Raw genomic sequence first — 21857 nt, 5'->3', positions numbered from 1 at the left:
AAACACTCCTGCACCAAAATATGTACAATATATACAAAATTACAAGAGTATAACCTCACCCACACAACCACCCCTAAACACAGAGGGGAAGGAGGGAGGGTAAATTGGACTGCAGCAATGTGGATCCTCGAACATCTACATTTATGGTAGGTACAAAACTGTACTATGTTCTTCATTCCACATTGCTGCAGTCCTAACCATTGGGTAGAATCCCAAAGCAGAGGTAAGGGAGGCTGGCAAATCATAAGGAAGCAGGAGCTGTCAACATGCCTTGCAAATTAGCTGTGGCAAAACCAGCCCTAGATTTAGAGTAGAGAGGAAGGTGGTAATGCTTAGAGAAAGTATGCACTGAACTCCAAGTAGCTGCCTCCAAAATATCCTTAGTTGCCACACTCCTTAGAAATGCTGTTGAAGTGGCAGTAGCCCTAGTGGAATGAGGCCTAATCCCAGCTGGAATCTCCTTGCCATGATGGGAATAACAAAATGCAATGCGAAACCCAATCCACTTAGAAATAGTTTGTTTTGACACAGGCTTGCCCTGAGAACTCAAAGCAAAAGAAACAAACAACTGCTGAGACTGCCTAAAATCCTTAGTCCTGCTTAAATAATAATGCAACTGCCTGTGTACATCTAAAGTGTGCAAAATCTTTTCCCCCTTATTTTGGGGATCTGCATAGAAAGTAGGCAAATGAATAGTTTGGTTTAAAGCCACACTAGAAACCACCTTAGGCATAAAAGAAGGATTAGTACGTAATGATACCCTATCCTTATGGAAAATCAAAAAAGGCTCTACCGCCATAAGGGCCTGCAATTCAGAAACCCTTCTTGCAGAAGTAATGGCCAACAAAAAAGCAGTCTTCCATGACAAGTATTTCAATTCAGCAGTAGCCACAGGCTCAAAAGGTTGTAGAGTAAGTTTCTCCAACACAAAATTGAGATCCCAAGCAGGAGTAGGAGCTCTACGTGGGGGTCTTATATTCTTTGCCCTCTAAGAAATTGCTTGAACAAAGGATGCGAAAACAATGGTGGGTCACAATCATAGTGAGCTGAAATTGCTGCAGCATGAATCTTAATAGAAGAGAAGGACAAACCTTTGTCCAATAACTCAGTAAGATATTGAAGAGCCACACTCAAATTAGGCTCAGAAATCTCCAAATTCTTTGCTGCACTCCAAAATAAAAATCTCTTCCATTTTTCTGCGTACACTTTCCTTGTACTAGGTCTTCTGGCTTCCATAATCACATTTAAAACTTGTTGAGGAAGTTGAGACCTGCTGTGTTTCAAAACAGAATATGCCAGGCTGTTAGATGAAGAGAGTGAAGCTTGACATTGAGCAGGTGACCGTCCCTCTGAGACAACAGGTGTGGAATCAAAGGAAAAGGCCATGGAGGCTTCCTTACCAGACTCCTCAGTAATGGGTACCAGTGTTGCCGAGGCCAATCTGGAGCTATTAAGATCATCCTTGGCTTGTCTTGTCTGACCTTTAGGAGCACCTTTGGGAGAAGAGGCAGAGGTGGAAAGGCATACACATGAAGATTTTTCCAACTGAAAGAAAGAGCATCCACTTTCCAAGCCGTGTGATGAAACCTCTCTGTGCAAAACTTTGGCAGCTGGTGGTTTAGTGGAGAAGCGAACAGATCTATGTCTGGAGTTCCCCATGACACTGTCAATTTCGAACTACATGAAGATCCAGTTTCCACTCGTGGGGATCCATGATTTGTCTGCTTAACACATCTGCTAAGGAGTTCTGTGCTCCCGGCAGAAACCTTGCCTGAAGAGTTAGTTGCAAGCTGAGCGCAGTCTCCCATAAAATCATTGCTTGCCTGCACAACGGGTAAGAATGTGTTCCCCCTTGTTTGTTGATGTACCACATGACAGTTGTGTTGTCTGTTAGAATCAACACCTGCCCTGGAAGAAGTAACTCCTTGAAAGCCATTAATGCAAACTGGACTGCTAACATCTCCTTCATGTTGATATGTAGATGCTGTAGTCTGGCAGGCCACTTGTCTTGTATCCACTTTCCATTTAGATGAGCTCCCCAAGCAATGTCTGAGGCATCTGTCGTTAGAATCTGACTCGCCTCTGGCCGGGTCACAGAGAGTCCCTTGTTTAGGTGACATTCCTGAGCCCACCACAAAAATTCCTGTTGAATGCAAGGTATTATTTGAATGACAGTGTCCAAATCCTGGCAGTGCTGTGTCCATACATTTTTGAGATACCATTGCAGCTTCCTCATATGCAGTTTGGCATTGGGAAGCACCAGAATACAAGATGCCATGAACCCTAAGGCTTGAAGGACTGTCCTTGCAGTCAGCCCGGACTGAAGAGATAGTTGATGGAAGTAAATGGAAAGATTCTTTTGTTTGTCCGGGGTTAAAAGGCCATCTGGGCTGCTGTATTCAGTCTCACACCCAGAAAGCACATGTCTTGAGAGGGTACTAGACTGGACTTTATTTCGTTCACAGAATACCCTAGGCATCTTAGCACTGCTATCACATATTCCAAATGCTGTAAAAGGTCTTCCTTTTCTTGAGCCAGAATCAGGCAGTCGTCCAAGTAAGGATAGATTTGAATTCCTTTTAGCCTGAAGTAAGCTATCACTGGAGCCAGAACCTTTGTGAATACTCTGGGCGCAGTAGATAAGCCAAAGGGCAATGCAGAGAACTGATAATGGGAATTTCCAGCTCGAAAACGCAGATACTTCCTGCAACGTAGTCTGATAGGCACATGAAGGTAAGCCTCCTTGAGATCTAAAGTTACCATCCAGTGATCTTTGCCCAGCAGAGGTAAAAGCTGTTGTAACGTCAACATTTTGAACTTGGGAATGTCCAGATAAGTGTTGAGGATAGATAAATCCAAAATTGGTCTCCACGTGTCCCCCTTCTTTGGTACTAGGAACAGGCGAGAATAAAATCCTAGGCCCCTTTCTGGCACAGGGACTGGCTGAATGGCCCCTATTTGGAGTAACAGAGAAATTTGCTTGTGAGCCTCTTTTCTTTGCAGAGGAGGAATGTCTGGCATGCCTTTGAAAGGAGGCAAGGTATGGAAATAAAACCTGTAACCGTGGTGAATGATATCCAAAACCCATCTGTCTTGGGTAATTAAATCCCAATTTTCTTTGAAAAGAGCCAGCCTTCCTCCCAAAGGTGCTGCCAGACGAGAATGTACTGGCAGCTGAAAAGGCAGGTCATTGGGTCTGTTTACGAAAGGACTGACCCCTGCCCTCACCAGAAGTCTGAGCAGGTGAACTCCTGTTCTAGGCCTAAAAGAACCTTGAGCTCTGCCCCTACCACGTCTAGACCTACCCCTAGACTGGGAATCATAAGCAGGATATGTCCATCCCTTAGTAGGCCAATTTCTACTAAACTTCGGAGGCTGCACCTGCAAAAAATCTTTAACAGTTTGCATAGACTTAGCCTTGTCCTCCATTTTCTTTAAAACTGCTTCCACAGGCGAACCAAACAACACGTCAGACTGTAAAGGAGCATCCAAAATCCTTGTCTTAACATGCTCAGCTAAATTCTGATCCCTCAACCAGGCGTGCCTACGAAGAACAGAACCAGTGGCAGCCACCCTCGAGGAGGCCTGCACAGCATCAAAACCACATTGCAATGAATGCTTACCCACCTGTTCAGACACATGAACTAAATCCTGCAACTCTTTACACTCAATACCTTCCGCCAGAGCATCCACCTTAGACTTCAATTGTGAAAGGAGATAATTTTGATATTTTAACATGTGAAACTGGCAATTCAACGCCCTCATGGCTAAAGTGGAAGAAGTATACACTTTCTTTCCCCATCTATCCAAAGCCCTTGCCTCTTTATCAGGAGGAACAGGATTTTTAACAACAGAAGCCTTAACACCTTTAGGCCCCTGAGAGACAGTTTCTGGGTCTGCCCTAGGACTCTAAAAAGATACTTATGAGCTTCAGGCACCCTATAGTACATATCCGGTTTAACTGGGGCAGGGGGCAAAGAATCAGGGTTCAGGGAAGCCTCTGCAAAACATCTTCCACCACATTCAGAACAGGAGGTATAGCTAAAGGCCTATGCTGGGGTAAAACAAGAATTCCCTAAGCCTCTTCCTGGAATCAGAGAAATCTTGACCTTCCCATTTAAAATGCTCCCTCATGGAATGCAGAGTCTCTGAAAATGAAAAATCCTCAGGAGGAGAAGCTGAAGGAGTAGAATCATCCACATCAGAATCAGAATAAGGAGGATACTCCTGCAAGTCTTCAGCCAAGACTCAGAAGCCTCCGAACACTGCTCAAAACTCTCAAACTCAGGCTCCACCCTAGGCCTCTTATCAGGAGGGGGCATAGAACCTCTAATCATAGTAATCAAATCCTCTGCCATTTTAAGCATATGTTTCTTAGGCAAAGATCCTGAAGAGCTAGGAGAAACCCCACTGAAGTTAAACCTGGCCTGCCTCTCAAAGAAGCCTTGGAAACAGAAGGGAGGCTCTAACCACCTTAGGAAGAGAGGGAAGAACAGCCACCTGAGAAGCCCCTTCAGCCTGGCCTACCTCCTGAGAGGACACATCCTGTAACAGTAAAGTCTCTCCCTGAGACTCCAAAGAAACTCCTGGCAAAACCTCCGGCTCCACTGAGCCTTCTAAAGAACCGACGTCCGGGACTGCCGGTTCTTCCACTCTAGGCTTTGCTGCTTTGTCCTTGCGCTTTTGAGAAGCGGGCGGAGCATCCGACGGCATTTTATAATTACAACGCTTCCCAAAACTAACCTGGCACAGTCTAACCTTCTCTTAATAGTGCGTTTGTTAAATCTAGCACAAGAGCGGCATCCAACAACGTCGTGCTCAGGCCCTAAACAAGGTATACACAAAGTATGGTAATCCCTAGGAGGTATCTGTTTCCCACAAGAAATACAGTTATTCACTTTTTCTGACATCCGGTTAAATACTGAGGCAAGAAAAAACCAAAATATTCCCCAACGGGGTACTTACCCAACTTTGATTCGGTCTGAAACTCCGACTTCAGAAAATTTCAGAACGCCAACCTGCACTCGCAAAACTGCTTCTGCATCGGACCATGCGGCAAAAAAGACTGAGGATATGACGTCGGTCATGCGCATTAGTACCCTGACGTCCTGACGTCAGTCTAATGCGCCTTGACCGGCGTCAGCCATATACTTTGGTATTCGGGCCGACTGGACAGCGGACTACCCAATGGTTAGGACTGCAGCAATGTGGAATGACGAACATCTTACAGCACCATTAGATACCCTATTCATCCAAAGCCTGAGTACTGGCTTCATCCAAGCTGAGTGGAGTACAGCCACTGTCATCACTTTGCATAAAAATGGTGGAGCATCTACCAATCCAGAAAATTATAGACCGATCAGCCTAACTAGCCTGATGTGCAAGGCCATAGAGCAGATTATCACGGACCTCATAAACAAGGACTTTGGCAACCTCCAGACACTCAATCCCATACAGTTTGGTTTCAAGGGGGAGATCATGAATGTTAAATTTAGTCGACTTCTTTGAGACAGGCAGCAAGGCCATGGACGAAGGGAATACAGCGCACACTGCTTACCTTGACCCAGCCAAAGCCTGTGATACTATTCCCACTCGGGTATAATAGATAAACTCTCTCAACTAGGCATTAATCCATATGTTACCAGATGGGTAGCAAACTGGTTCACTGATAGAACCCACCTAGTCAAAATAGGGGAAGCCATCTCGAGCAATAGACCCGTAATGAGAAGTGTACCCCAGGGATTGGTCTTGGGGCCTCTCCTGTCTGGGATATACTTTTCTGAGGTGCAGGCCAAAACTAGTGGTCTATGGCTGACCAAGTTTGCAGATGACTGCAAGCTGTGCACTGTCATCACTTACCTTAGTGATGTGGATATCTTCCAAGAGGGTCTCATGCAAACAAATGCATCATCCCCTTTGGGGAGAGTGACATCCTCATAAATTAATGAGTAAATCCACAAAAATGAGTGTAGAGGAGGCAGACCACTTTTTAAAACCACCAAGCATGTTTTTTATTTACTAAACAATAAAATATATAAGCGCTTTCATCTCAATATTCCAAAAGTTAGTCTCAACTGCCATGCGAGTTCTAATTTTTCTAATATCTGATTTTGTTTTAGGACATACTGTTGCTTTAAACTTTTTAAGTCTGTTTCAGGATATGATGTCATCCTTACAGGGTTTAAAACAAACTGGGCTGTTTTAAAATTTGTATCTGATGAAGTCTCTGTAATTTTGGAATATTGAGACGAAAGCGCTTATATATTTTATTGTTTATTAAATAAAAAACCGTGCTTGGTGTTTTTAAGAAGTGGTCTGCCTCCTCTACACTCATTTTTGTGGATTCATCCTCATAAATTATCACACTGGAAACAAATTCCTAAGCATGCAATCAGTTGAGAGGACTTGGGCAACCAGTTTAATAGCAAACTAACTTTTGACCGCCGTATTGCCTCTGTTGTACAGAAAGCTTTCTACATTGTCTACCTCATTAGTAAGGGTATTTCATCCAGAGACAAGGTGGTCATAACATCCCTGTATTATTCCCTTATAATACCCATTACTACATACAATGCCCCTTTCAGCATGTACCTCACAAAACACATGGAGCAGCTGGAGAGACCACAGAGGTTCCTCACCAGGAGATTCCAGGGCCTCAAATATCTACCATACACAGAAAGGCTAAAAGCCCTGTTCCTCTATTCAGTCTTCTACAGATGCCTCAGAGCAGTCTCAGACCCCTCCCTGATGGGAGTGCTGCATATCCACAAGTCAAGCTCCACTTGAGTAACCCACATCCACAACCTCAGCTTGGTCTGTGAAATCAATAGGACTTGTTGGCGAGACAGATTTGTGTCCCAGAGACTCCCCCTTTTGTGGAACAGACTCCCTCTCCATGTCAAGCAGAGTACCTCATTAACCCTTTTTAAGCACAACCTGGATAACTGCAATGGGAACAGAAAATACACCACTGGGATTCCACCTGTGTCCCTGTTGGACAGTGGCATAGGTACTGACTTGTTGGAATATGGGCTAAATTCTTGGCTGGATTTGTAAGGGCCTCAGGGCCAATAGCCTACTAACTTCCTATGAGTTTTGACATTGCATTTGAATACTTTTATCCACCAAGCCTGGGATAGTGGGAAAGTTTGTATCCATGGTAACAGGCAATTCTTAATTTATTAGATGGCTAATGTAAGAATAGAGAGTAATGTCAGTAGTTAGTAACACTGGGGGAAGCACTGGGGGAAGTGCTTGTCACTATCGAAATTAGTTGCCCTATGTGCAACTAGGTATTGGTAAAATTTCAAGGCTACCTTTACTGGGTAAATGTCAGCTCAAGGTGCCTCTGTCTATATAAGGTACTACCAAACATTTGAATAGCTTGACTGTAGCAGACCTTGGCAATTTATGGATGAAGTATTTATGGAGATACTCCAAAGTTAGACTAGATGGTACAAATCAAGCAGTACTTATTGAAAAGATAGAAATACCTTTACCAAAATGATGAATAGTGAGAATTAACTTAATTGGCTACTACTAGTGCTGGTCTCACCACTGCTTCACTCTGCTGAGAAATAATGTTCCTTTGCTTCTTCTCACCAGAAGTAAAACAGTAGCACAGATAAAGCTGTAGATAAAGATAAAGATCTGTAGACTTGCTGTATCCTTTTCCTGGTAGATGCCTTGAATAGCAAACAGGCCAATCAGCAATGTTCCACACACACACTTGGTGCATGCCCAATCAGAAACATTCAGGAATCAATGATCCTCTGCTCCTTCTCTCATCAGTAACAAAACTGTAGCATAAACTAAAAGCGTACTTATATGAAGCAGTTATCAGGGCTTTTGGTGTCTGGCAATATCCAGAAAATAATGTCCTCATGCTCCTTCTCTCACTAGGAGTAAAACAGAAGCTCTCATCCCATCTAATGAGAAGCAGAATGCAAACTTTCCAATGAGTGATAGTCTTGGATCAGATGCTGCAGATTTTACAGGTAAGATGGAAAACTATGTCAATATTCTAAGAGTTTTGGTACACTCTAAACAGTTAGGAAGATATAAAGTAAGGGACAACTTGAACTTTATCAGTCTAGCAGGAGGCTATGGAATATGGTGGCAAGAAATAAATTTAAATAGTTTAAGGGGGAGTGACTTCACAAAATAATAATTTTGTGCTTACTGATAGTTCACAATGAAAGAGCAGAAGGAAGAAAAAATATATTGTCAAACTGACATAAAGGGTGGGCAACTAGACAGGAAATGAGTTTAAGAATACAAAAGCACCAGGGTTGGAGGGTGGGGAAAATCCAATTTCTACATACTCACAAGAGACACAGCTTTGGTTTCTTTCCTTCTTCTAATACACAAAATAAAACAGAATGCAGTTAAAACAGAGGATTATGAAAATCTGCAATAATATACAAAATAGAAGAATGCAATAAAGCAATATAAGGAAAAGCAAACTAACCTTTCCCACACAGCAGTCTATGGCAGAGTGAGCTTTTCCAGAAAGGCCACGTTTGATATTATGTTGATGTTGTTTGGGATTTCTTTTATTTTCATGTTCAATAAGCTTTTATTAAGGTATTTATGTTAAGTTATTGTTGACCTGGTAACAAAAAACAAATTGCTTACATTGCAAATTTTGGTATAGTTATCTTACCTGGGAAGGGTTCATTGATAATATCTGTTTGCCCTGGTATGGTGCAGATGTTGTGTCTGGGAATGTTTCACATGGATGTGGTAAAGGGTTATTTCTGCCCTAACAAGCAATAAGATTGACAGACCATTATCTTCAGGAGGGAGCATAGGTATTTAAGATTGGTGATTAGCAAAACTCATTCTCTTTGGTGTGATTACAAGCTTGACCTCCTTTCTTGCCCAATTTCTTGTAGATGTAGGGATTTAGGCCTGCTTGGTCATGTATACTTCCACCTTTCTTTTTAGCATCAGCAATGTATCATTGGTGAATGAGTAGTGTTTGCACTACTTGTTGATGTGAATGTGAAAGGTGGTAATTGAGTCAGGGAGACAGAGCATTATGGGAACACTGCCATCCCCTTGATTAAATATAACTATTTGTATGATCAGCATTATGTTAATGGTGTTCTGGATTTCTTTTATTTTCACGTTCAGTGCAGTTTTATTGAGTCCCTATCAGATGATAGAGTTTGCAGAAACTCAAACTCCATAATGTTGAGACCATATGATTTGAGTTTTTGAAAACTCAATGCTTTAGAATGGAGATTGTGGTACAGCAAAGATCAGATTTACCATTTTCCTCAATGTAGTGCAAACTTGGAGTTGATGTATATAATTTGCAGGGGGTCCCCCACATGGAGGTGCGGGGGGGGGGGGCTTGAGCCCCTGCAAAAAGTAAAAAAGGTAGTTTTTTTTTTTGATGGTCGAGTACTCAGTATTATGGTTTCTTTGATAGTTTAAGTTTCCAAAACGTTGATCATCTGACATAGACCCATTTTATTAAGGTGTACAAGTTATTGTTGGCCTGGCAACTAATAAAACGGACCACATTGCAAATGTTGGCTCTGAATACTGTATCTGAGAATGGTTCATAGACACATTGTGGTATGATTAATGAGAATGCTGGGAAACTAAAGTGTACTTTTATATCTTGTAATAACATATAGTAGCACTGTTTCTGTAATACTTGGGAATTGGCATGTCATATTTTATGTTAGTATTTTTAACCAAGCTTTTTTTTCCCCCTAAAGTTTCAGTTGATCTGACTGGCTGGTTACCTGCCAATCAGAAAGTCAACAGATGAAAATATCTTGGTTAGAAATATCTAGAGAGCTCAGTCAGCAGCTTGCATTATCCATTATTACCTCTCTCAAAGCTAAAAAGTCACATGTATCCCTTGAGAGAGTAACAGACTCAAAACATGACCCCTGAGTGCCTCTGATATTCAACCACGATCAAAATCACTTTGCAGAAAATGCTTCCAGTTCAAAACATTCCTTATCCAACTCGTAGTTGCTGTGGGACATGAGAGAAATTGGTAAAAAAAGTTACTGCCCCACTTAGAATGGGACAGGTGGTAGCCTTGTCTGTTTATATCATCTGGTCTTGAAAATCATTCAGTGAAATTAGATTTATTAAAGGCAGCTTCCCTTCACCCAGTACAACCACCTTATATAATATAAAAACTCAAATACTGCACACACTTAGGTAAATGGGGAACCCAGTAATCAAAATTTCAATAAAGTGAATTTTAGATCAAATGAATATCTTCTGGATGAATTTTCCTTTATGGAAAATTGAGCAGCAGAGGATTTAGGTACTTCATCTAAGGGAAGAAGAGAATGAAGAAGTCTAGAGCCACTGCAGGGGGAAAAATACTGTACTCAGGGGTCCATTTAAGCTAATGATTAGTTGGAAAACTGAAAGCTGCAGGCATTGGGTTATACTAGAACATGGACCATACACTGAAAAATGTATCATTACAAAAGGTCCAGGTATTGGCATACTTTCTAGGCAGATAGCACAGACTCTGTCTTTTTTTTTCCTGTTTAAAGCAATAGTTCCCTGCATACAAAGTTGAACAGGAGGAAGTTGCCTGTTGGGAGGGTGGCTTAATGGTTAAAGTGTTTGCCTTACAAACACAAGGTGCAGGGTTTGAGTCTCACAAGGGATAATTGGCTAAGCTTAAAATGGCTTGCAAAGCAGTTAGCTTAGTACTAACTTATGAAACTATGAAAAATAAAATATTGTGCTCATCAGTGTTTGGACTGGTAGGTTTAAGCTGTACTCTCCTGCTTCCGTGAGTACTATTCATCATATCTGTAGTAAATGTAGTAGTCATTCTTACATTAAATACAGTACCCATCCTGTTTCATCTTTGAGACCCACCAAACAAATGTTATTACAGTGCTGATGACTCTCTGTGCCATCCATTTTCCACTACATATGAAGAATAACTCACTATTGTCCCACATGCAGGCTTGGGCTTCTGGAGGGGGGGGTGTGCAGGTCAAGACAGCAATTTCTAAGCACCGGGTTTTTAGCTGCAAAGCATTTATTTAACTGCTGGTGTTCCCTCTATGACTCTATTGATAAAGACAGAAAAATATGTATCTTGTCATCAATACTGATTGGCATTTGTTCTCCATATTGGCCTGTCCCATTACTAAATACACTCCTCAGGCTAATTACAGCCAAAATATGCAATCGGATGCACAGAATAAAACTAATTTTCTAATTTATGATTCCCATTTATGAATTATGCAAATGACCACAGAAAAGCACTAAAGTGATCAGGATTAAACTGTGTGCCCTAGAAATACAGGAACACGTTGATGAAACATCCACAATGATGCAAGTTGGCTCTGGTTTCTGGCCCACTTCCCCCAGATAAATTGACTAAATGGTGCTCTGGTTTGTGTGGTAGATGAAATATCTTGTGCTGTGGGGGGTTAAGAAACATTATGAGCAAAAATAAGTCAATTAGTCCCTTCTGTAGGAAAGCACTCCTGCATCCTACCCATACCTCTGACTTAATTATTCTACCTCCATAGATGCAAAACAATGGGGGTTTTGCCAAATCCACAAAGGATGTTATTCTGCAAAAGAATAGTTTTATCTAGTATAATAGCTCTTATGCTTTGTTACAAAAGTACTTCAGTATAAATGTCATTGGGTCAAGCATTTCATTCAAATTAAAACTCTCTGTAAATTAGTTAGATTTTATTGTCAATTATCCATAATGTCTATAACTGTGAATGCAAAACACACTTTTGATTTTTGTCTGATGTTTTTGGACAGTTCTGAGGCAGCCTGCTTTCTTGTCATTATATCTGAATAGCTTCAGAACATTTTTAAGTCAGAACCTTAAAGTAAAATAAATGTTGGGCTTTCTAAATTTGAGATACCAAAAACTACTGACGTTTGCACCTGCGTATGCGCGCATGAATGTGTGTGATATGGTGACTTGACTGCTTTTGAGTTAGTGTCATTCAGCTTCTAAAATATATGAATTTTATTATATCAACTTGACAGCCAACCTGAAAAATGTTAGTTTTTTCCCAAACCAAAATCTCCAAATCACTTTTCCATTGGTGCTCTTTCAAATATTAAACATGAGGCTTTGGTTTCTGCATTCATTTGTTATGACCCTTTTCATAGTTTCAGTCCCTAAGGGGAAAAAAGAGAATAATTCTGAAGACCTTGGGCTGTCACACCAAGATATGAATAAGTGTTATGTGGCCCATTCTTTAAGCATTGGTCTTACACGGTATGTTTGGTAGTGCAACTGTGTTTACCTAGCTGAAGTCTCATCACTACCTAACAAACACAACTGTAATGTCAATGCAAAAGTCCCACATGGTGAACTGGGAAATAGGTATGTGAACCTTAAATGGTATCACTCAGTCAACTGCCAGATGGTCCATGATGCGCAGGGTATTATCTGCAATGTATATGCAGACCACCTAGGCAATTATCACAACTCTCACATATGACAAGCATACATCGGTAAAACTCTACTACATTGTGCTAAGTGTATTTGCACAATGAGTGGCCATAAACAAGGTGTGTACAATTCAGAAAACAAGCACAGCAAGGCAGACAGGTTAGGCAGCATGGTTGTGTGCAGTATATGCTAATGGCTATATGATAGCATGTTAATGAGAAACATTACTAAAATAAGTCTCTCTGTGTATGCTAATGAGGCAAAAGGTACAGTGATTCATAGATGTATAAATGCTGCACAACAGAGCTGTACCCTCAAGCAGGTTTAAACATGGTCAGATGTTTGTGCTGAGATTAAGAACATCACTAAAGAATATAAGGGGTTGCTGCTGCAATATTAAATGTGCATCTGCAAGAGGGTCTAATTGCCAATGCAATCCACAGTGGTGTATGATGTTAACTCCAAATGTGCCAGGTCATCCAACTGAGAATGTTTTTTGGACTCATGCATCCACATTGATATAGTGTGGATGGGGACACTCTCCAAGAAATTGTAGAAAAGCGTCAACCTCATCTGCAACCCCATAGGAGTCATGAGTACCTATCCCTGTGGATACTAAGATATGGTGGCTTCATGTATATTACCTTCAGGGTTCTTTCAGCAAAATACTGGAGCTACAGTGGGGATATCTCAGATATCTACCTCAGGAATAGTCCATCAGTTTCCCAATGTCATGCTTTAGCATATGGAGGAGCATTTATGATTCACACATGCCTCAGAGCAGACACACAGCACCGTGCAGAGTTTCTGTGCTGCATCCTACTTCCCTGAGCTATGTGATTCCTATAAGATATCAACAAATTCAAAGAGATCAGGGATCATATATCTCAACTGTACAGATTTTCACAGAATGTCCAGATTTTTACCTCATATTTCTGGTCCATTTTTCATATAATTGTGGTTTTCTGGCAAATCATTGGCAAGTCATTAGAGATAAAAGTCATTAAATAATGACAGACATTTGAGTTTCAGACTTTATATCCTTTAGTAAAATCATGCTAACACAAAATCTGTTGTTCGACTTTCTAAGCTTTCAAGAACAATATTCAAAAATTGTTCCTATTTTTAGGCCTTTGCCACCCGTTATTTATGGCTTTGTCTAGATATCTTGCTCTAACAGGTTGAGAGGTATGCCAAGGGTACAACTATGCCCACTCACAGACAGGGAAGATCAATGTGTATTTCAGACACTGAAGGCATGCTTCCAGTGTCTGGATTCAAGAGGGTATGCCCTGCAGTATGACCCTTGCAAATGTTCAAAAAATAGGGCCAGTGTGTGCCCTAACAGTGTGGGCACTTGCAGGGGAAGCAGGCAGTGGAGGCTTAGCCATATGAGGAGTTAGTGCAGAAGTAAACAGCAGGGAATAAGCATGCTAAGTGGAGGTAGCCAAGGTAGGCTATGGCACTAGCAAGGAGGCAGCAGCTTGCACATAGTTTCAGAGCCTAGTAGAAAGAGTAAAGCAGATACACTACAGTAAACAGAAACATTCAAAATCTACACCCAGACTGTGCTTACCCATGCAAAAGTTGGCCAGACTGTGCATCAGGCAACACAAGCAGCAATGTATAAAAGACAGGGCACAGTTATCTTCATTTGCATGGGTGGGGAAGGAAGCACACAAGTCATTGTCTTGCACAGGGAAATGTGTGATTCTAAGTGCTGAGGAGTATGAAAGTAAAAAATGTTTTATATGAAATGGTGGTACAAGTGTGGGGAGTAATACATTAATGTTGAGAAGGCCCAATGTCAGTGGAGGTAAGTGATGTACTAGGAGCTGTGGTTGTGTGAGTGTGGATCTGCAGGGTAAAGCCCTGCACTAGACAAGTCCAGGCAGGGGTTTAACCATTCTGTGTATATCACCACCTATGACAACTATCAGGAGTTGCACTGGATGTACCATGTCCCCAGCTAAATGCTGACATGCTGTAAGATCATGAGTGGCATCTGCTATGAAATATGCTACTGCAGTGACTGCAACAACCATGGGGACATTGTCTACTGGTGTAGACACATCCACAACAGATGCAACCTTTAGCTGTGGAAATGCTAGCACTAAGTGAGCAGGGTCTTGGTCATCCATGGTGCTGATGATTATCTGTGGATTTTGCAGTGGACTGGCCTCAGTGATGGCCCCTCACCCCTAGCATGTGAGTCACAGGAGAAATATGTTCTAATATGCGAGTGACTCTATTCAAACAATCACATACATGGGACATGCACTCACATAGGTCATTGCACACACCCTCCATCAACCTCACTAATTCTGCCATGGCTGTGGTGCCTCCATGATGGCCCTGCATATAAGCTGTACTTCAGCCACTAACACACCAACCACAGAATAAGGGTAATAACCATGTGTCCAGCGAGAAGCATTACAGACACCTTTGTATGGACCTCTCTGCCCATGGCTGCTAGGGGCCGATCCTGACATGTGTCTACAAGGGAACAGCACAATTCCATCACTGGCAGAGTCCTCATTAGCCTGTACTCCAGGTGAATTGTGGATTTCCTAGGTACCTGTAGGCATAGATGCTGTGTCTATGGTCTGCCTGGGTGATGCATTGGTCACATTCCCTGTATCCAACACACATTCTGCACCCCTGGCTGTGCCAGCTCAACCTAGAGGTAACAGAGCTTCCAACATCAAATGGGGATAGTTCCACAGTGCTGGTGCCAGGTAAAAACAAACCATGTGGGGCTCACATAATGTGCATACAAGGCAGGAATGACCATAGCCCTGTATACAAGGCAGGAATGACTTCAACAATTGGCCTTGCTTCTGACATCATTCAAGGGGGGGGGGGGTACAATGTATACCAGCCTTGTATGAGATGATAGACGGCCCCAGCTACTTTACAAGGAATGATCTGCACCTATCTCTCCAATGCTTTTGTATCATGACTAAATCCTCTTCCATCAGCAATATCAGTTTCTGAAACTTTCCAGCATAATGAATGAGAATCCGGATAACATAAAATCACTGATGCTCAATGCCAGGAGCCTTAACTGAAAAAAAACAAGAAAAAGAAAAACTCATCTCCCTACAAACATTCCTTAGCCTTGAAAATATTGATATATGCATCATTACAGACACCTAGTTCAAGACCAATTAGAGCACTTAATTAGTGCAGGGTTTTAATGCTACCACAAATTCAGGCCCACACAACAATTTGAAGGTACTAAAGGCAGTGATGTCTCCATGATCTTAAAAACAGTTCACTTCCAGACTTGTTAGACAAGATAATGACTTGGCACTCTTCCATGCCTAACTTACTATTAACAAATCCCCTCATCATATCATAGTTAATATAATACCCCATCTAAATCCCGCAAAGGCTATGCCTCCTATTTACATAGAAGTCCCCATGCATTAAGCCAAACACATTTTCCCGGGTGACTTCAACTGCTCCTCCATCATCTGAGAGACTTATATGTCTTCAGACAATTTAGATCAAACTTTACTTCCCTTTCCCCTTTCCTTTCTATATTCACTGATCACATGTACTTATCCACCTCCCCTCCCAAATATTCCAAGAACTCCTCCTCAAGGAATTATCCAAGGCCAAGAACACTCATTCTATTGGACATTATAACATACCAGGCTGCTTACTGGCTTGCCTATAACAAAATATCTCAGCCCCCTTACAGAGGCTGCACATATCAGTCACTAAACAAGCTTTATTCTGGATGAATTGAGGACAGGAACAATCATCCACTTGTGCAAAAGTAAGGTGTTGCAGTCTCATCTGCAAGACTATGGAAATGATCATTTGGAATTAATAAATAAGCACATAGATAATATACAAACTCTCAACCCAAAATAGTTCAGAATTTGTCAAGGGCAGATCCTGCCTACTTAATCTGGATGACATCATTGAGAAAGTTATTGAGGGGATGGATGAGGGAAAATTATAACCCACAGTGTATCTAGATCTTGCAAAGGTTTCCCAGATAATCTCTCCCAGCTAAATGTAAGTCCACATGTAATTCATTTGATAGTCAATTGGTTTACAAGGAAAACCTAAGAAACTTTTTTTTTTTTTGGGGGGGGGGGCTATTCTGTATCATATAAAAGACTTCTCACTAGCATTTGCCAGAGGGTTCAGTACTTGGACTACTACTGTTTGGCATTTACCTCTCACAAGTTAAAGTAAATGTTAATGGTTTATGGTTGACCAAGTCTATACATGACTGTAAACCTGGTGCCATCATTAACTCCCCAGAGGACACCAACATCCTCCAAGAAGGTCTTTCCCAAACAAATAGCTGGTATCAAAACCATGGACTAAACCAGTGTAAACAATCTATAATAGTATCAGTCAGCAGACATGACTACCCCTGTAACTATCACAATGACAACCCCCTCCCTGAAACTTGATAATATAGCCATGGATCTGGGAACCTGTGGGAAAATGAACTGTCCTTTAATCTTCATGTAGCTGCTAATATATGTATTGTAAGGAAGTCCTTTTTATTGTGCAAAATGCTTCCACCACCAGTCTCCTTCGTGCGTGGACACACAGCATACTGTTTACATGGCAGACAGTTATATATCTTGTAAATTGTTTAAGTGTCAGTTACATAAGTTTACTGAGCAAATGTCTTCCACATAACAATATCCATAGCCATTGCAACTGACCAAGGTGACATGACTGCTTTTCTCAGGACTAAAAATAGTTTTACAAATGACATGCTTAATGTGTACAACAGTCAACTGTATATACTGAACACAGTATTAGATGCCCAAGAAGAATATTTTGAAATATATTCTGAGTATGTACTGCTTGGTGTGTCTCACATTATGCCTAACAATCGTTCAGCCTAATAGATGCTTTACCCTTATAATCTCTCTCAATACACCTTCCCAATATAATTACATTTGCTGACAAATCTACCTCTTGTTATGTCAACAAGTTTGACAGTAAGTAAATACAACCATACTTAAAAAGATAGACTTGCAAAAGTAGCACTTACCTTGTGTGACACCTCTCCTCTGGGCCAGTGATCAAGGAGCCTCAATCCTCACAGTGACACTGGTGAGGGACATTCAGATGCAGCTCTCTAAATAAAGCACAATTTCCCTTATGAACACACAGGGAATACATTCAGTGCAGGGTCTGGGTTTCCCTCTCTCTCTCCTGGCACCCAATAAGATGCCCCACTGTCACATATAGCACTGAGTCCTCAGCCGAGTGTCCCAAGTCAAGTTCTCCACAACCCTCTCTGTGAAACTAGTGCTCTGTCTCCCTGATCCAACTGGCACACACACTCTGAGATTTGATTTTCACACACACACACACACACACACACACACACACACACACACACACACACACACACACACACACACACACACACACACCCCTGGGAAAGGTTAGAACAGAGTTACTAGCTCTGCTACCTTTGCCTAGACTATAGGGTAGTTTTACTGCCACCAGCCAACTGCTTTAAGGATCTTACAAGGGTACACTATTATACGGAGCAAAATTAACACTAATACAAATGGTAGTGTTTGACCAATGCAGCAAGGCTTTCAGGAGTGACCACTGTGTCACCAAACAAATATAAGTACTCTCAAAGGCTAAAATATTCCCTAAAAGACCAGCCACAATGAAATGTTTAAATATATTTATAATAAATAAAAGAGCATGAAAATATTAAAAATCTATTTACAATAAACACCAGCATCTCAATCACAGGAAACATTAAAAATAACACAGATAGATAAATTTACACAGCTAGAGCAAAACAGTTCTTAACTAAATCTCACTATATTTTCCTTACTGATCTAAAGAAATACTATCCCTTATTTCACTTACTAGAGCAAGGAAGATTATGTGATTGAGGGGTCCTTCTTGTCAGGTTTGAAACTACAGACTGCACTGAGACTTCTGCCTCATCTAGTAATAAAACATTGTTTCAGTGCTGGATTACAGAATGACATCACATGCATCAGGTCATCTTACTTTTGGTTCCCATGCTACCTCCCTTTACTAGAAACTGAACCAGAATCTCGCACATATGTATTACCATACACACAGACCGTACTTTGTTAAGATGTGTTAATAGAATCTACAATATCACTGTATCAAAATATGAAGCATGCACGGAAGCAACTGCACGGCTCAGTAGGTAATCCAAAAAGACAAAAAAGATGAGAGCCAGCAAAACATGACCCAATTAAGAAAAAAACTTTTATTGGTAATAAACCATAATAAATGGAGCAGCAAAGAATAAGACAGATCGGTTTCGGCTGGTTAACTATACACAGCCTTCTTCAGTGTGAGACTTAGCAAATTCAAAACTGTCATTAAATACACTACAAACAAAAGTGATTGGATAAACCTATAGCTTGTCATTTAATCCTGGTGGAAATAAACCACCTAACTTAATAATCCATTTTTTCTCTTTGGAGTTCAATAAAGAATGCCAACCTGTTTTGTTCACTTTTTTGCCATGAATAATGTCAATAATGGTAAACAGAAAAGTGGCTGTAGGATGTGATTGCTGATGTTTGTAAAGAGCATTGTGTATTCTGCCTTTTTAATGTTGCTGATGTGCTCTGAGATCCTTAGTCTTAATGGTCTAGAAGTTTGATCTATATAAAATGCCCCACATGTGCATGTGGCTAAATAGACTACCCAGTCAGAGCTAAAATTAGCAAAGAACTTGATATTGTATACAATAGCAGAATTTCTGCTAGTAAATTCTTTCATTTTTGAGATTTTATTACAATTTGTACAGTGTCCACAAGGATAACATCCTACTGGTATACTACCAGTAAGAGTAGTTTGGATTGGTTCTGGAAGACCTGTATCATGTATATGTTTATAATGACTGAAATGACTACCCAGATTTCTGCCTTTCCTGAAAGAAAAAAGACATTGATCAGGGACAATGGTGAACAACTCATTATCATATAGTAATAAATTCCAATGTCTATTGATACTTTGGATGAGACTGTCCGAATTTCTGCCATAAGTAGTGGTAAACCTGATAGGTTGAGGGGTAGGTTGGTGAACCGTTTTATAGGTTAGTAAATCATCCCTATTCATGTGGCTGACTTTATTTATAGCATCAAAAACATGCCCCATTTTATATCCCCTAGTTCTAACACGTCTAGTTAAATCCCTGCTTTGTTCTTGAAAGGAAGTCTCATCAGAACAAATACGCTTCATCCTGATGAATTGGGATTTTGGAATGTTTTTTGAAATATGAGGGGGATGAAAACTGGAGGCATGTAATATAGTATTATATTCAGGATGTTTCCTATAAACAAAAGTCCCAAGAGTATGATCTGGTAATCTGTTAACAAAAACATCTAAAAAGGTGATGTAATTATAGTCATTATGTAAAGTGAATTCAAGGCCCCATTTGTTATTATTGAGGTATGCTAGAAAATCAAATAACCCTGCAAGTTCACCCTTCCATACAGCCCAGCAATCATCAAGGTAACGTCTCCAAATGTCAAGTTGTTCCAAAAAAATGTTATTGTTGCTGTTATATATAAGGTCTTTCTCAACATAGGCCATAAAGAGGTCCGCGTAAATGGGTACAAAGGATGAACCCATAGCGGTACCCTTGGTCTGCCAGTAACAAATGTCCTGATAAAAGAAAACATTATTAGTCAAAACATATGAGGCCATATCCAACAGGAATTCATTGTAATCAGAAGAGTATAATCCAGAGGTATTGAGCCAGTACGAAAGGGCTTCCAAGTCAACAGAATGAGGAATATTGGTGTATAGTGCACTTACATCAAAAGTGCACATACGCCAATCAGGCTCAAGTTGTGTATCAGAAATGATTTGTAAAAAATTAGTGGTGTCTCGTAATCTGGAGCGAATGGAAAGAAGTAGTGGTTTAAGTTTGTTAGTCAAAAAAAGGGATAATGGCTCTGTAATATATCCCCTGCCTGATACAATTGGTCTGCCTGGTGGGTGTATAGGGTCCTTATGTATCTTTGGCAAAAAGTAGATGTATTGATTGGAAGAGTCACGAACCAAAAGTTGATGCATAGTATCATTATCAATAATGGAAGCATCCTTAGCATGGGACAAAAATTCTTGAATTTCATTTTGAAATCTAGGTGTAGGATTGATGGCCATTTTAGCATAATATTTTTCATCAGATAATTGTCTCATGGCTTCCTGATCATAGTATTGCCAATAAAGGACCACAACAGCACCACCTTTATCTGCTGAAATAATCACAATGTCATGATTATTTTGTAAGTCTATAATGGCCTTTTGTTCAGAAATGGAAATGTTGTTGGGCTTGATACTGGAAACTGACCTAGCATAATGTAAATCTTTGAGAATATTGTTCTGAAACTGTAGGACAACAGGGTGCATTGGTGGAGAAAACTCTGATTTATGATAAATGAATTTATCTGAAAACCCAAAATCATTGTTAGTGCATCCAAAAAACATTTTTAAATTAAGCAATCTGCAAAAAAGAAACAACATCCTGTGCAAATGAGTCTTCAGGAACAAAAAAACCAGGAACAAATGTTAGCCCTTTATTTAGAATGGTGACTTCAGTTGGTGATAAAACATAACTGGATAGGTTTAAAACATTATTGTTCGGTAATGTTTCTAATTCTGCATCGCTAGTTGTAGTAAACCTTGGATACCGCTTGTTGCCTTTATGTTTCCTCCCCCCTCTTTTATATTTGTTCCTAAAGGGACCCCTGGTGAAACTCTTTTGGGTGTGGGTGACCCGGATACGGTCTGCAGCTCATTCTCCAGGCCAGAGGACGGCTCATCAGTTGAAGAACCAGTATCAGAAGCATAATTCTTCAGGATAGATTTAGGTCTTTTTCTCTTAGAGGGGCGACTTTGTTGTATATTAAATTTCACATGTTTAGTGGAACTAAAGGGATTACTCCCCTGATAATCAGCCAGATCTCTGTTAAATTTTTGGATTTTCTTTGATTTTAAGTGGGTCTCCAAATTATTTAGGTCAGAAACTACTTTATTGAGTTGTTTAGAAGAAAAGGGTTCATTCTCAAATGGTTTGACTTCATTGGCCAGGCCCAAAACAATATTAACTTCCTTATCAATGATACGCTCATAAAATTTATTTAGAGCCTTCACAAAAGACATACTGGCTTGGTATTGAACACCAGCCCATTCCTGTGATAGGTCTTCATCAATATCTGCCACTAGGGGCTGGATCCTTACTCTTAACCCACGTGGGGTAATGTCCTTAGCAATATATGCTTTGAATAGTTTTGCATGCCAAACGGTAGATCTCAATGACCTAAGGTGTTTGTGTAGTTTGTTAAATGCCAAATTACAAATGGTTTCAGACCCAATAGGTACATCCACATTCGTCTCATTGGTACTGGATCCCAATCCAAAA

This window comes from Protopterus annectens, chromosome 14.part0, assembly GCF_019279795.1.
Source record: "Protopterus annectens isolate FY-2018-M chromosome 14.part0, PAN1.0, whole genome shotgun sequence".
NCBI classification, from domain to species: Eukaryota; Metazoa; Chordata; order Ceratodontiformes; family Protopteridae; genus Protopterus; species Protopterus annectens.
Note: the sequence above shows the minus strand (reverse complement) of the source record.